The sequence below is a fragment of the Rhagoletis zephyria genome, unplaced genomic scaffold (assembly GCF_001687245.7).
Source record: "Rhagoletis zephyria isolate East Lansing unplaced genomic scaffold, Rhagoletis_zephyria_1.1 Rzeph_scaffold_02643, whole genome shotgun sequence".
Taxonomy (NCBI): Eukaryota; Metazoa; Arthropoda; class Insecta; order Diptera; family Tephritidae; genus Rhagoletis; species Rhagoletis zephyria.
In genome coordinates, this window is record NW_016159727.1 from 58,724 (window position 1) to 71,177 (window position 12,454).

The 12,454-nt window shown below is 34.6% G+C and overlaps 1 protein-coding gene across 1 annotated transcript in view; it reads right to left on the reverse strand.

Annotated features, from left to right (window-relative positions):
• Positions 1–12,454, reverse strand: part of LOC108367333 (putative DNA helicase Ino80) — a gene marked incomplete at its 5' end in the record, with an annotated part of 62,683 nt that overhangs the window by 45,625 nt on the left and 4,604 nt on the right. The window lies entirely within an intron of this gene.

Consider the following 12,454-nt stretch of genomic DNA (forward strand, 5'->3'; position numbering starts at 1 on the left):
GTGGCGCTAATTCTAAGAGGACCGAATCTAATGTACCCTCATTTAAATGATCCTTTTAGTCCAGGCAGGCAGAAACATGAGTGACGTTTAGAAGGCTTTAGAGAGCGCGGATGGCAAAATGTAAATTTTTTTGTACAAATTAAAAGAAAAAAATTATGAGCAATTTCCACTAATTATTACACTATTTGATATTTAAAATCAAGTTCACTTAATTGTTCTCATACAATTGTGAGCAGTAGTCACAAATTTTCATTGTAAAATTAATGACAAAAATTCAAAAACATAATTAAAAAAAAAACACAAAAATTAATAATTAAAAAATACAGTGTCCAATTAGAGTAATAACCACTTTAGAGAGATGCTTGCTGTTGCTATATATCTCATACAATTGTATGTAGTAATTATTATTGCTGCTGTTTGATATTTTCCCTCGCTATGGGGGCCAATAAGGTGTAAATTTATGTGCATAAGTGTGCGACCCAGTGCGTAAAAATTGGCTAACAGTGTACTATAGTTGTTAGTGGTTTAAGTGCAGCTTTTTTAATCTAACTTAGAAAAATTATATATCTACTATACATACTATGAATGTATGTATGTATATGTTGTGTGTGACTGCTGTAAGAGGTACAAAAGTCAGGCGATTAATTCATTGTTAATTTTAACAATTCTCGCGTACGCATTTGTGCATTTTTATCGGAGGCAATTTTTATTTATGACATAAGAACTTATACACAAGTTATCTATACGTGAACATTAGACCATACCACCCCACAAGCAAACAAAAAAAAAATCGCCGTACACCCCTCAGTCTAAAGTATTTTTGCAAGGCATTTTCGAAAATATATATTTTTTTGCCGAAAATAACGGACGTCTTTTTGCATTTTTCGATCAAACCTGCATACAGCAATAACACTCCGTTTTGGAAATAATTGTACAGGAATAATCGATAAGGGCGTATTAGCAAAGGTTTAATACTTTTTGGTGAGCTTTAATTTACTGACGTTGGGATGGGATGGTACGTTTGGGCGATAAGAACTAGAATCGAAATACTTCCTTAGTAAAAGCTTAATGATTGTTAACGAGCTTTAATTTACTGACATAAGGATGGTACGGTAGGGTGGTAGAAATTGAGATATATATATAAAATACTTTAAGATCTGACTGCAAATGCCGAAGATATAATGAAACATTTAAAAAGGCGACCGTAGGGGTCGGCCAAAAATAAATTATAATTTTTTTCGCAATTGCCTTGCAAAAATACTTTAGACTCAGTGGTGAACAACGGTGAACATTTGTTTCTGGTGCCGTCTTATGTACATACATACATGTTTGTGTATGCGTGTATGTGTGAGCACGCCTGCATTAATTTGTTAAACATCTGTCTAAGGTGTTTCTAGACGTTCTCACTGCTGTCACGGCTAACAATGTCTACAAATTTCAGTCATGTTCAACAAGAGAGAGTATGTTGTACTTGAAAATATTGTACTAAAATACAATTTTGTTATAGTTTTTGTTTAAACATATATATGTATGTACATTAGAGCAGGCGAAATTGTATGGAAGATTTTTTCGACTTTGATCGTATAGCTCAGAAGATTCTACGAGCAATTCTAAGCAAATTTTCCGAAGAAAGTGTCGTAAAAAAGTCCTTAAAATTTTGTAAAAAAAAAAATACTTTAATGTGTTTTTTTTTATTAGGAACTCATTTCTGCATTAATATTTTTCTTAAAATTTGAACCAGAGGGCGCAACAATGTAAATTTTAACATTTCTTTTGAAACCTATTTTCGCTATTTGGCAAACTCCGAATTGATTTTAGACCCATGGTTTCTTTGTAAAATTGTCTTAGAATTACGCGTAGAATGCTCCTATACGCTCATAGAAAAAAGACGAATTTAGCCGCCCTAATGTACATACATACATTAGGATGCATAACTCTCTATACAAAAAGAAACAGCTGTGTTTTCCCATATAAATATACAATTTATTATAGATATTTTCAAACTCCTGCCAAAATATTTCGGTTAAATATTAAGATTTACTTCAGCTGGGCCGATTTGAAAATATCTACATACCTCCAAAAATTCTATACTTTGACTCCGTTGATAAAATTCTTAAACATTTTAGGCTTAAACTCTATCATCTGAAGTGATCTTTCGGAAGAAATATTTTTTTTTAATAATTGTTTGTATGTTTTTGGAGGCTGGTGTAAAGCTTAATATTTTGCTGAAATATTGTGACAGGAGCCTTAGAATATAATAAAGTTTATAATTCCCGTGGAAAAACCACAAATTTTTTTTGGTAAGGCGTACTAATGTACATACATAAATATGTATCTATTTGCAGATATGTACCTACACTCGTTGTGCCTAATTGTGTGACTTTAATTTGCGGTTGTAAAAAATTTGTTATTTTGATTGTTTAGGTTCGGTCAAAACGTTCTAATGGATCATTAGCACTCAGCTGTGCTCAACTTGAACAATTCTTCATTCCAAGCAAGCATACACATAAATATTTCTCTATTTTAGCATTTTTTCTCATTTGTTCTCTACTCTTGTTGCTACATACTAACTTTTTTTTTGTGGTCGCATGTTCTCTGCTTGTTATTGAGCTTGTAATTTATACCAAATTATCGTGTCAAACAGCAAAGTAGGCGAGGATCTTTGACATATGCGTAACCACCACCAACTGCAACAACAACAATGACTACAACAACTAAGCGGTAAACAGCGTGGAAATGGGCGCAAATAGTAGTACCTTTTTTTTGTTTTACTTTAAACTTTTTTATGTTGTTCTTTTTTGACTTTCGTATTGCTTGGCCCCGCCTTAGTGCGTTTTTTTTAGTTTTAGTTTTATGACTTTTTTCCCGTTTTCCTAATGCAACTGATGTTTTATTTGCTGCCTACTAATGGCATACATACATATTTAGCAAAAAAACATATCGAATATTTGATAAACTTAAAATATTTCATAGACACTTTAATGATGACATAAATGCAACTATTTCGAATTTAATAGATATATGTATGAATGTAGTATGCATTACAAACGGCTGCCGAGCTCTCAAGGTCGGTTTATATTACAAAACTCGTCAAAATAAATAAAAAAAGTAACGTATTTTGAATTGTTTAAATTTCTAGAAATTATTGCATACTTCTAGAGCACACAAATCACATAAGGCTAAATAGCAATACTCACACGTATGTATTTGTTACTTGGATAATAATTAATCTTAGAAATTATTAGTTAAGTTGATTAAAGTTAAAAGAGAAAAAAAGAATTTTAGGTTTAGGATTTCTGCATAAAGTTATCTCGTAAATCTGAATAACTCTTACACTTCCCGCCATTACACACACATACGTTTCTTTGATGAAACCGTCTTTTCTATAATCAGCCTGGCAAACTAACCCTGGGAATATAATTTTAATTTATAAATAAGAAAATTCAACGCAAAGGTAGTCAACGAATAGCCTTTCTGATGATCCCTTAAATTAAATAGCAGGGACTTGCAGGTAATTCGTCACACGCTACCCGAACATCCTTGTATCAAAGAAATCATTATACAGAGTGCCCACAAGTTGAGAGAAATGGGCCTGCGCAATAGGTGTCTGTGGACGATTTCTGTTTTTAAAATCTAAACATTCGCAAAAAAAAAATATTAAACTTCCCAAAAGAGATAATTCAATTTAAGAATTTTATTTCACTTGCACTATCAGCTATAAACCAGAGACCCAGAATAATAATTATTCCATGCTGGAGTTATAAGAAAGTCATTCAAATTTTCGTAAGAATTATAAAAGTATTTTGATAATAATTACGTGTGAGAGAAATTTTTTTAAGTCTTCGATAACTATTATTTTAAGACTTACATATATAATAAACGTCTTTCCATAATAATTATCAGCGAGATAAATATTTTTAAGTCTTCAAAGGCTTTTATTTTGAGACTTATATTATATTTTGTGTCGTTGTTAATTCGGGACTAGTTCGGGACCAGTTCCGGAACAGTTTAAAACTTGTTGGGGCGTAGTGTCGCCCTGTTGGGCCGTTGGGGACAAGTTTGAGACTAAGCTCCAATTGGATCCAAACTCGCCCCGAACTGGTCCCCAACTAATCCTGAAATGGGCCTGAACAAGCCCCATCTTTTAGGACTAATTGAAAAAACTTGTATAATATAAATCTTAAAATAAATTTCTTTAAAGCTTCAAAATTATGTATTTTTAGTTCAAAAATGGAACACAGAATGGTGTATTTGTAAAAGCTGGCGCAAAATTAATCATCCTGCTGCGAAAATATGTGTTGTGCATTCCCTCATAAAGCACCGAACACAGAAAAATACAGCAGTTCTGCGTATTACAAAAATCTTACTACAGAAATGTCTTTAAACTAGGGCTAACGCTGAACCCAGACAGATATGAATGAACTATTGAATCAGCTCTATTGAAAGACGCTTTCGGCTTAACATTCACATGAAATAAAAATAAAAAGTTGTGCTATCTAAAAAAAAAAATTTTGTGATATCTTAGATTTATCTTATCCAATACTACGGTTGGATACTAGAACTATCAAATGAAACTTTTCAAATTCGTCTTAATAGCAGTTCAAATTACTGGGCTCCCTTATAATAGCTGCAATTCCACAAACCAAATTAACGCGTTCTAACAATGCCACTTTACCACATCGGCACATGCAATCGTTGTTGTTAAGCTGCGGTGCTAGGCAAGCAATTGAAATTTTCTTTCGCAGAAGTATGAAGCAATTTGAAAAACAAGCGTGTCAAAACGAGACGCAGTCACAGTAGATTCCACAGCAATAAATTAAAAAATAATCTAAGCAAACACAGAAAAACACAATGCATGTTGTGTAAAAGAAAAACAACAACAATTGCAAAAGCAGCAACAGCATAGGAATAGCACTTGCACCAGCAGTCGAGGCGACAATCATCATAACAAGAGCATTTTGCTTGCAACAGCATTAGCAGAAGTAACAACAAGAACAACAACAACAAAATAATAACAATAGCAGTACGCGTATAATAGCTGCGACACGCCAAAGAGGCGAAAAGAATTGAGCGAACGCAAGGCAGCCAGGCTAGGCAGCTAGGCAGCTAGGCAGCTAGGCAAGCCAAGTGGGCCGTTAGCGCGTCCAAACGAAAGACTTAAGCAACGAACGCACGTTTAAACACTTCATTTGAATGCAGCGACGTGCGGCTGCTGAGTGAGCGAGTGAATAAGTAGATATTAATTTGCTTGTTTGTTTGTTTAACTTATTTTAATATTTGCTGGCGATTGCTGTTAGCTGTGCAGACGCATTTTTCACATAATTGCAAATGGTAAACAATGAAGAAAAAATTGAAAAAGTAGAATAGTAAAACAAAAAAACTAGGAAAATGTGGAAATGGAAAATCTGCATTCGCAAATTCAACCAACACAAATTAAACAGTGCGGAAGCAATGGTGGCGGCAATGCGCCGATATGCGCTTAGATGCGTCGCTTAATTTTATGTGCGGCATCGAGGAGAAGGAGCGGATAGTTTTGGAGGCAATAAACCGTTGAGGCCACCGAGAAATATTTATGCGCCAGCTGAGAAATGCGCCAACTATGTGAGAACCGCTTGAAGGAGTACAAAGGAGCAATGCTTGATTGAGTGAGTGAATGAGTAAATGAATGACACACTTTACAAATTAATGCAAAAAAAAAAACAAAAAGTGCAAAAACAATGAAATACTATAAATAAAAGCAGTAATAAAACTGACTTGAGCTACGTAAAAGTGTTGTAAAGTTTAAATTTACAAAACAAACAAAAAACTCAAGTCGAGCAAATGCAAGCAAATGCTTGTTACAATTCGCTAGAAAACGAATGCCAAATCTATGGAAGTTTTTAGTTTTCTGCTTTGCTCGTAATCCTTGTCACGGCTTAAATAAAAAACTGCAGACAAAACAGCCAATCAGTCTAAGCGGCGATTTTCACGGTATGCGAAGAAGAAAGAGTAGATAAACTACAAATCAAATGGAAAATTTAGAGCACAAACAAAAAATTGTGAAAATGTACGCACATTCCTGATTAGTTTGCAATCAACAGGAATTCAAACAAGCATTTTTTTTAGCTATTGGCATTTTAGTATTTATGCAGATAGGAAAACGATCGAAATGGCAAACGATTCGAAAGCGGTTGCAACTAGAAAAGTCGCTCGAGCCATGCGGGCATTATAAAAAAATTTTCGCTCGGGCATGGAATCTGAACTTAAAATTAGTAGCTCTGCTTTACCGTTGGCTGTTGGTTACAGTACTTCCTAGTAGCTGACAAGGATATAGTTCGCCATTTAAGGGTAACTGAAAGGGTAGAAAATTGTATCGATACAATCAAAATAAGGTTAGTCATAACAAATTTTTTCATCGAAAGTTATCACGTTACCGAAATATATCGAATCATCGAATTGTATAGCTATCGAAATTTATCGAGTTATCCGTGTTTAGTGAGTTATCGCAACGTATCGAGTTATTCAAATTGATCAATGGTCAATTTAACGAAATTTATCGAGTCATAGTAATGCATCGAGCTCTTTCAATTTATCGCGTTATCGATATTTAATTATTTACTGACATTCGTCGATTCATCGAATTTAAGTTTTTAGAAATGTCAAAATATACCGAGTTATCGAAATTTCCAGGTTATATAAGTTTATCAAGTCATCACTGCTTATTGAATTTTATCTTGTTGCCAGAGTGTAATGAGTTATCGGAATTTGTGTAAAGCTTTCAAAAAATGTGGAGCTATCAAAATTAGCCGAGTTATCGAAATTTATAGAGGTATCCAAAATTTATCGAGTTATCGATTTGTATCGATATATATAAATTCGTGTGTTCTCGAAATTTATCAAGCTATCAAAATGCACGTTAATCGAAATTAGAGGAGCTATAAAATTTTGTTGATTTATCGGATTTTAATGTTTTTGAAAGTCACCGAATTATAGATATGTAATAAATTATCGAAATGTGTCGACAAATTGTAATGTGCCGGGTCAATTCCGTATTCTGCCAAAGTCCTCCAAACACCTTCAATGATATAAAAAATTAGTCACGTTTTAGTTCCAATGCAGGAGATTTTCCAGTAAGAAATTTTCCACCTCTCCAATTCTCTTAAAAACTAGAAACACAGTGGAATTTCGACAGTAACTGACACTCCTAGTTATTATTATTATGTGTGTGAAGTTAAGTACTTTGTAGGGTTCCATATTCCAAATTTTTAATGGAGAAGATAATCATTCCATCAAGGTGTATCAGTGTACCAGCCCACAAAAGCTTGCCCTCCGTCTTTACAGAAAGCCCCATTGCATTCAAATGGTACCTTAACTTGCAGTATCCAGTCTGGTAGACAGTAAAAGTTTTATACCATTCTGGCTAAATTCAAGGCATGTTTCGGAGTTCCTTCTGGAAGCAGTTATGAATCTTTTTGACTGTCTCATTCCCTTTGACTTTCGTCAGTGAGCATCAAGCTGAGATACTTCCCAGTGACTCTGCATTGTATCCTTGAGATGTACTGCAGAAAGACTCGCATTTGGCATCCACGTTTTTTCGTGATAGTCAGGACTTTCCTCGCCGTCAAACCCTTCATGTCGTGGGAGACACCACAGCGTTAGATTACGTTAGGTTAGGAGTTCCATGCTTTCACTCGGAGACAAAGTTGTAGGTGGTCTCTTCAAATGAGTGTCAGGAGAAGACACGTACCCGTAACCGAGAGGTTTCTATTAAGAGGGAAGCTAAGTACTTTCATGTCATTATCCTACTGAAGCAATTGCTATCCCTTATGAAATTGCGTAGATCCAATAGTTGTACCGCTGCTATCTCGCCCAGACTGTTGAAGAGGCGTGAGTCCAAATGCTTTAGACGCTACGACATAAGCCCGGACATTATCACAGAAAGTGGTCAATTGATTCTTCTTCGTTCGCAACGCGGCAGCTCCTGCCGGGATTACTTGTTGTTATTCGCCATCGTTAAAGCATTGGTTAGCTTTCACTTCTTGGCTTCCCTGCGACTGAGGGCGCTTTTTGCGGTCGTACCATGGTTCAAAATATGCAGCGATTGTAGATGAAATATCATGGTAAGCCCTTTCTGTGGTGCGCTACTCACCGCTCCCGATATGCTAAGGCATACGAGTCTTTGCTCCATCGCTATTATTTCCTATGTCTAGAGTTCTCAACCACACTAAAATCCCATAGTTGCAATTCGTCCCAGGACTGTGGTGTATTTTTGCGTTGGAGGAGAGCTTCACAGTAGCTTCCCCTAGCTTGGCAGAGAAAAAGTGGGCTCTATTGTTTTTCTGGTAAACAATACCAGTTCTGTCTTGGAAGGGTTAACCTTCAACCCGTTCTGTTTAGCCCACTTATAGATGTCGCCCAGTACATCCTCCACTAGTTAACCTATCGTAGACAAGAATTTTCCAGTGACGAGTATAACCAAATCGGCAGCGTAGGCGACAACCCTCATTCTCTTATGGCATTTTCTTTTCTATGAAAAATGTTGCCTTTTCATTGCCCTCACCTTAGTATTTGGTCGAAGAGAATGAAAAGATATTATTTTTCCGTAGAAAAAACACCATTTGTCTCTTCAGTATCTTCAGGATTTCAATCGTCATCACAAGCCAAAGATGAGGGGATAGTACCTCAGAACCCGATGACAATGCAATACGAAAGATGAGTTAGTCCGATAGGTGGCGCAGTACGATTGTTTTCATATTAAGAACGTGTATTAACTATGTGAAAAGGAATAACTCCACTTTTGCTGATTATGATCGAATTTCATTCATATCAGAAAGCTTGCTTTGAAAATATTTGTTTTTGCTATTAACTTACTTTATTCTAATTCAAATTCAGAAAGTACATATATATGGTCTACAAAGAACCAATGAGGGTTAAAAGAACTGTAAACACGTTTAAGACTAGTAGAGACGCTTGTGGTAGCTACAGGTGGATAGAATAAGTAACTAAATTAGGCACGATTGAGAAACCGTTTTTAGGAAACCCTATGGAGATATCACTGTTAGAGAAAAGAGAGCTACTTCTGCAGTACAAAATTTTTTATACCCGAACGAGCGCGCAAACGATCGATACGGATTCGCAGCTGCGTTTGGTGGCATTACGATGGGTCTATTTTAAACCTAAAAGTAGAGTTAGTAGGTATCTTTCCTTCAGTCGTTTCAGCATTACCTACCTAACCTATGCAGTTAGTCGAATTCCTCTCGCACAAAAAAAAAAGTCAATGCCGAAAAGTTGTACATGATGGCGTCCGACTTGAAATTGTCCAGGAATTAGCATCACTAAAGTTGATTAAAAAATGGTTAAATCTTGCCAGCATTTGAACTTAACTTTCTAAGCAACCCAATAATGTAATGAATTTAAAAGTTTTAGTACGAAATTAAAATTGCATTCATTGTTTAATATTTTTTTTTTGTGTTTACTAGCTGTTAAACATTTGTTCGCTTTACGGGAATCAAGAAAATTAGCGTTTAGCGACAAGCCCAATTGCAAAAAATAACGAAACCAGGTTACAAATCAGACATTTGCAGATAAAGAAGACATGACATATATACGCTCGGTAAAGCATTTGTATTAAAAACAAGAATCGAATACAACTGCAATAAGCAAGCAGCTAGTGCGCGATTATGATGACGATTTAGTCGTGTACAACAAGCAAAATGGGACAAATTTCCCAGTAAATTTTGCATACGACTAATAAAAGAATTGACGACACTATCAGCAAAATGTCGGTGCAAATTTTTAGTTGTTGTTCTCATTGTTGCAAAGACTGCTGTCATAAGCCAATTTGTAAGCTACAGCACTTTCGAATGTCGCCAGCAAAAAAAAAAGAAATGAATAAAAAAAAACAAAAAAACAATATACATATAAATAACGGGTGATTTTTTTGAGGTTAGGATTTTCATGCATTAGTATTTGACAGATCACGTGGGATTTCAGACATGGTGTCAAAGAGAAAGATGCTCAGTATGCTTTGACATTTCATCATGAATAGACTTACTAACGAGCAACGCTTGCAAATCATTGAATTTTATTACCAAAATCAGTGTTCGGTTCGAAATGTGTTTCGCAAACCCAATTGCTGCGAACGGCGACGAATCGACATTTCACGGTCTTCAGCAACACTCTCAGAAACAGACGCAATATTCTCTTCTGTACGCACTGTACGCATTCGTGTGGTTGGTTTAATGTCCAATAAAGTAAACTGAGTGCGAAACTTGGTCACAATCGCATTAATTGTTTGCTCACTTGGTCGATTATGTAGACCATAAATCGGACGTAAAGCGAACCGAACACTGATTTTGGTAATAAAATTCAATGATTTGCAAGCGTTGCTCGTTAGTAAGTCTATTCATGATGAAATGTCAAAGCATACTGAGCATCTTTCTCTTTGACACCATGTCTGAAATCCCACGTGATCTGTCAAATACTAATGCATGAAAATCCTAACCTCAAAAAAATCACCCGTTAGATGTGCCACATACTTCAGAAGTTAAGTAGTCGAATTGTTGTTGTCAAATGCAAAATGTACGATGCAATCATCACAATTGTTGCACTTTGTGTTGTTGTTGTTATAACCAAATTGTACGCTCTATGTATGTATGTTGTTAATTGTCAAATATATTTAATATGTTGCTAAAAGCGATTTGGGCGCAACACCGGCTACAACAATTTTTGGTAGTTTGTTGCATCCGACTCGTTGTGCCACAAATGTAGCAGGTACTTGCATACGTACATAAACACATAAGCTAAGTAAGTATGTAACAAATATTGGCAAGTAAGAGCAACAACAATTTGGAATTAATCAGATTTATACATGCTGCGCACAGCTAGAGTGTGTGTGTGTGTGTGTGTTTGTGTTTATATAGCATTGGCACAATTGACAGATTTTGTTTAACAATTTTTTCAGCAATTGAGAAATCAATTTTATGCACAAACAAATTCAAATATGTATGTACATACATATGTATGTATGTATGTAATAAAATATGTTTCCAATAAAAAAGGCGACTAAATGTACATATATAAATGGAAAAAGGAACCGGCATACACAATAATTGAATTACAAAGTGGTTGAGTGTGTTGGGCCAATTGCTGTGGTGACCATAGTAAATTTTTGTTAAGTTCAAATTGTATTTGCAAAGCCATCTTTTGCACGCAGCTTAGTGTAAAGTTCGGTTAAGGTTATGATTTTAAATGTAACAAAAAAGCAAAAATAATAATTAATTATTTCAACAAATATAATAATAAAATTCGACTTCAAACAGGTGGAAATCCTTTTAGAAATATTTTCGATTTCTTAATTCTGCTCCATTTGACATCGTTATTGTAATATTTCATTTTAAATATTTATGGAATGGAAAAAAGCCTTTGAAACAAAGCTTTCTTAAACTTTGTCATCTAAATTGTAATGTTTCATTTAACTTATTGACTCAATTTAATTTTACTTTTTAAAAAAGTGGCCACTCTCTTAATAAATATTTTCGAAATCGAAGTTCCTTAAACTTTTTTCGATTGGCATCCATATTGTAACGTTTCATTAAACTTTTTTCTTTTTTTTGAAAACGGGCAGCAATCCTCTTTAGAATTATTTTCGTTCATTTGGCATCCATTTTGTAAAATTTGGTTGAGTAAATTCAATTTAACTTTTTAAACATGTGGCGACGTTCTTAAAAAAAACTTTTTCTATGTGAATGTAGATCACACCCTAGCTGTGTGGCAAAACTCACAAACTTTCGCATTTATAATATTAGTAGCATTATTAGGATAACCGGTAAAAACTATTTACTTTATATAAAAAAAAGAATAAATCAGAAAGTAAATCGTGAGCAAATAGCGCTTTAAATCTTCTTCAAAAAAAGGCTCAGGCTGCAATTTTCAAGCTTTTAGTTAATTGCAGTCAAAAATCATACTTCAAATTCATAAACAAGTTCTTACTATTAATTCGCTATTTCAAATTTTCCGGGATCCCGGTATCCCAGTGATTTTAAGTTCCCGGGATCCCGAAAAATTTGCATTCCCAGTAGAGAGTGTATTCGGATTATCTATGATTATCACGACAGGGGCAAAATTTCAAATTTAAAATTTTTAAGTTTGAGAAACATTTGTTATTTTTGGAATCACTATCTTTATCAAAAACTTTCAAAAGGCCGAACGAGATCATAATTAAAACAGTTTTATTAATAATAATAATAGATTGGCGCTTACACATACAGTGACGAGCAAAACTGTAACATGGAGTAACACTTTTTATTTCAGCCGTCGCTATCTTTCCAAGTTCTAACTACATTCATACTGTTGTTGTATATTTTTATTGGTACATCTTTGCTTCCTCTGTCATAACGATTTGAAGTCAATTCAACAACATTAACAAAACCAGCAGACAAAAATGTAAATTAAGGTAAATGTTACAGTTTTGCAC